A 5,601-nucleotide genomic window follows, 5' to 3' on the forward strand; every position below is an offset into this window, starting at 1 on the left:
AGACGAGACATATGCCACGTGATGACACGTTAGGCTCGTGTTGTGTTCAAGGACCCTGACCTTGGCTAGGAAAAACAGGCTTGTTTAATTTTTTTGCGGTCTAGATTTCAATTTTTTTTCTTTTTTGCGTGTGTTTATAAATTACCTCGAGGGCCGTACCAAATTGTCTCGCGGGACGTGTACGGCCCGGGGTCCGGAGATTCCCCACCCCTGCCTTAGCCCATAGCAAGCATGTAAACAAGGACAAGTGATGCTATTAACATTAAATTAAAGTTATCATATTCTGCTCATTTTCAGGTTCATATTTGTCTTTTGTGTCTCTACTGTGACATGTCTCCATCATGCTTTAATGTTCTAAAAGCTCTTTATTTTGTGTCACACTGCCTGTGTTGCAGCGCCTCTTTTCACCCTCTGTCTGAAACAGATTGGTTAGCTGGCCTGCTCTGTTGTGATTGGTCAACCGCTTAGGGCGAAGACAGAAAAAGAGTCATTGCATATGACAGAAATATCTACTTCTCCTCCAGCCTTTCTTTTATATGAGTAATTAGTGCAGATCAGAAACACCTGAACAAAGGCGGAGCTAGGGCCAAAGCAGCAGCAAAACATATTTAAATTGCTTGCAGATAGAATGAAACGCGTCCCGTTTCCCGGAAGACATTTTTTCCCTGATAGGCAGGAAGAACTCCCCCTTTGCTTATCCTGTTTAACAAAAAAAATAAAATCTTATTAATAATTTCCCTATCTATGACTATCAAGGGAGAAATTAAATAGCACTATGTCTCCTCAAGAATCCACTCATATTGTATGATAATTTATGACCGACAGAAGATTAGTATTCCTTTATTTATGAAGACACACTTCTGCCCTCTGCAGGCGGTCAGAGCCTAATACAATATTTGAATATCTGCCAAGCACATTTTAGCTATTCAGATTCTGATTTGCCAGTGATAAACAGATGGTACTTTATCATCAGAGACAAATACAATTACTGCTGTGGCCAAACGCTCATATAGGATGTTTGTACTTTTAAACAGTATTACAATTTTTATAAACGGTGGACAAGAAACATAAAATAAATCAAATAAAAAGAATATGACATTAGTGAAGAGGAATGAGTGTTGATACTGCATGAGGAATAAGTTATATTATTGGTGAAGTAACCCTTTTAAGTGAGGTGAAGCATTGATTTGCATTAAATTAGATAACATGTTTATCTGCAGCTTACTATCACATTTGACTAAGCCTTCCTTAAAGCTTGGATGAGAACATGATCACATGTTACTCTCAAGCCTGATAAACATTATACATGACCTTGACTAACGTGAGTTATTTTTTGTATGCGATATTCAACGCCTTTACAGCTGCATTCACAGCAAATACTATACAGAAAAGATAAAATGCTAAAAGTAAAAGTCCTGCTTTCACAGTAATCAAATCAAATCAAGTTTTATTTATATAGCACATTTATAAACGATTTTTGGTCAAGCCAAAGTGCTGTACATATAATAAAAATAGCCTAGAGACACTTTACAGCTAATACAACAGCACAGATTAGTTAAAACAGTAAAGTTACAAAGGTATTAGCTTTAAAATAATCTTGAAATAAGTATTATATATAGATAAAAGGCCTACATCAGAAGCATATAGAGTTATAAATGATTAAGACAATAGCCTCATCCCAATACCCCTCCTCGACTCCTCCTTTCCCTCACTCGCTTCACTTCCTTGCGTCTTAGCTCCGCCTCCGTAAGATGCGAGCGAGAGACACGAGGAGGTGACGCGAGGACAGAGGAGTCCTCAGGTATTAATTGGGATGTCCTCGTTCACTCAAACGTCACTTTTAAACGACGTCTGTTAATGATGACATGTGCACACCTGTATCCCCTCTCATCAGGCTTAACTGAATAACCCTTTAGAACCGGCCCATTTGTTGTTAAATATTTATTTAAATGAATGAATCTTTCTCTTGTTAGTCAAGGAATTCAATGTATGATGGTTGGTCCTGCTTTTGTGTTCCATTTTGGTGTAAAATGTAGCCTACATTTAAATAAAACTATAATTATAGTAATGTGAAAGCCTTTTAGAAATGAATTGCACATAATAATTCCCACGGAGCTGTGCGCACTTATACATTTATGTGACGCTTTTCCACTCATCTTCCAGTTGTCGGTTTTCCTCATGGATGTATAATAAGAACTGGATACAGTGTGGGAGGCGGGGCCTCATTCATTCCTATGAGAGTTGCTCATTGGCGCATGATGATAAAATGGCCCAACTTTTGAGAGAGCGAAACATGTTCGCAACATGTTCTCTATCTATGGCACGTTTAAAGTTGTAGTTTTAAAAGACGTTTTCGTATTTCCCATAATAAGAAGTTGCCAGTATACTGTGTACATCCCTGGAGGTTTAGGGGATAGGAAACACTCAAATTTAAAACATATAATTAATAAATGGGTGAAAATTGCTTGTGCCCATAATGGGCAGCATTAATATATATACCCACATGCCAGCTAAGGTCAGAAGAGCTTTATTTAACAGCTGGTCTTATGTTTGTGACCCCTCCTGTTGTTAATTGATAACATTACATTACATTCATTGATAAGCCTAAAACATGCACTTGTTAAGGTTCATAGGCAAATTTTGCAAATATGGCAGTAGCCATCGATCATCTTAAGATAAGATATACTTTATTTATCCCAAGTTGGAAACATTTGCGTTAAATCAGCATGTGTAACAGTTGTAAATATGCAGTGGTGTTTATTTGTAAATCATTTAGTATAATCACACAAATTCTGTATTTTATATTTAATAATTCTGTGTTCTTTATTTATTGATTGTTCAATACCTGACAAGGCCGGGGATGACATATCTATATACATCTTATAAGAGTATAATACATATGTATAATGTCAGTTAAAATAAGTGCTTCAACATAGTTAACATTGCTGGAGGTATGCACAAATATTGATAGATGTCTTGTAATGCACTATTGAGGAACCTGCGACCCAAGTTTTTCATTCATTGCATAACTACACCGTTTGTGTAAGTAATCTTCATAATAACTAGCAAACTAAAGATCATGTACATCCACTGCACACATAATCTGAAATAACAACTCATATTTCTCGCATCAAATTACATCAAAACGCATTTTAATGGCCAAAATAACTTTAAAATAGGCATTTTCCACAGAGAATAAAACGAAGTTCTGCCATGTTTTTTTTTCTGCAGGTAGAAATTTGAAGATCACGGCACATAGCCGCCAGCCATTGGAATGAATGGTGAAAAAAAACGGGGTTTGTCAAACAGAGCACAATGTGTAGTCCTAAACGATAGCTGGGGATTCTGGGTAGTGTAGTGTCTTCTGCCATCCTTTATTCCGAAAAAATATTTGTTTCTCCGAATCGAAGGGGAAAAATACAAAAGCATTGCACACAATTCAAACCAATCAATGTTGTGTAATTAACAAGGATAATGTGGTGTTTTTTAGTCGATGAGTAGTGCAGATATCACTGTAAAATCAATCGACAGTAAGGGGAATACTTACTTCCGGATGTACAATTCTCCGTTATCCAATGGGAATGGACGCTCACATTGCCTTTAAGGGCAGCCGACACTAACGAATGCCATGCTTCCATGAGCGTCAAATCCCGCCGCAGATGGGAATACATTGCAATCAGTTGAAAGCTATTTGTGTCCCTTTATGAAGCTGAAGGAGCCTAGGAGCGTCACGACTGCACGCCACGGGACCCTGACCAAACGTCGCTCCTGGACGATTATGGAGTGAGAGTGTGTTGCTGTAACAGGATCTAGTGATATCCAAGCAACAGAGCATCATTTAGCATGAAAGAATGATTGCACTGCATATATATATATATATATAGTGCAATAAGCTTCTTAGTGCAATAAGAAGCTACAGGGACGTTAATCTAACGTCGGTAATATTAACTTTATTTAATACAACATTTACGGTACAAGATTTAATGATACAGCCCATGTAGTATGATAATGAATTACAGCAAACATGTGCAATATTGTAGGGCCGTGAAAAGGGAGTCGGAGGTGGTGTATTCAGAATGGAGTTCCAATCTTTATTAGCCATGTTGGAGATTTGAGAGGATGTTTAAAACCAACCTCGTCTCCGCGTGTCGTTTGATAAGCTGGGTAAATTCGTAAAAAGGAAGGGATTAAGAAACACCAGAATACAAGTTAAACAATAATCTTGCTTTAATGATAAAAAGTAACAATACAAACACAAAGGAAGTACTTCCTGCTCTTTCTCCTGTCCTACTCTCCTGGTCAGCCTGAAGAAAAGAGATCGAACCCCCAAAAAACACAGTGTTTCATACTAAAATCACATCAGGAGGTGTGTGTGTGCTTTCCCCCAGAGGTCATCTTATTGGCAGAGACCAACACATGGCCTGTCGCTCCCAATCAATGCGACACAGCAGAAGAAACCCGGAAACAAAAAGTGTCTTTCAGTTTGACGAAGACCAGACACCTTTTGGTGTATGGTACGAACCTGCTCTCAACAACAAGTTTCCTTATCTTATTTCACATCTTGTAGCCAGCACACACACATCCCCTTTATGGCCCTTTGTCCCTGAGTCCATCTTCCCCCCTTCAGGTTACCACACACAAGTTAAAAGTATGTTTTAATATATAGTTTTTACAGTTGGCTAAATATGTACGTAATACATGTTAATTACTTTCATATCAATAATAACGAGGAACACATTACCTATGCTCTTAAGCAGTATTAGAGATGCTTTTCAAATAGTCAAACTTCACACAGGCCTAATATAGAGAACACACTCATTAGTCCTACCGCCTTTCCATTTGTTTGAGCCATCGTTCACATCTTTACTTCAAATAAAAGGTTTCACATTGTATATTTCCAGCTTCCTTTACACATACTGTTATTATTAATACAAAGTAACCAACCACACATATCTATTGAAAACAAGTCGATTTCCCTGATAATTGACATGCTGAAACTCTTCGGAATGTGTCCCCTCCCCCAGCTCTCTCGTCCCTGTCATAAAAGCTGCTTCCATTTCATATAGAATAAGAAAACATGTTTAAGCTAATTTCTCCACAATGTTTGTAGCCATTTAGTACCCGCACATGAAAGAATAAGAACAGAGGTATAGTTGACCAGTGTTTCATGTAGCACATATATTTACTGCAATGAAAACACACACACATTTGCTCCAAGCATGTGTAACGCACACCCTTCTTTTACGAGGGAAACATTCCAGCGTCTTGGCACTATCCCCAAATAAGGGTGTCCCCTGCTCACATCTCTCTCTAAACACAAGGACTTCACCTCAATATATTGGGGGAGGGAAAAGATACTTTGTCCCTTCTAATTTAACACACATGAATATATATAAGGTGACATTAAAAGGAATATACCAGATTGAACTTTCCTGCCATACCACGTTACTTTAATACTTCAAATAATTCAAATAATCCTTCAGCCACTAATAACAGAGAGGTTAACACATGACTGCTCTGCTTGACGAGCTAGCAGGAATGGCAGCTGAAGCTACAGGTGTTCCCACTAAAGGGTCCGTGTGGCAACACAATACGAGAGGT

This window comes from Notothenia rossii (assembly GCF_949606895.1).
Source record: "Notothenia rossii genome assembly, chromosome: 2".
NCBI classification, from domain to species: Eukaryota; Metazoa; Chordata; class Actinopteri; order Perciformes; family Nototheniidae; genus Notothenia; species Notothenia rossii.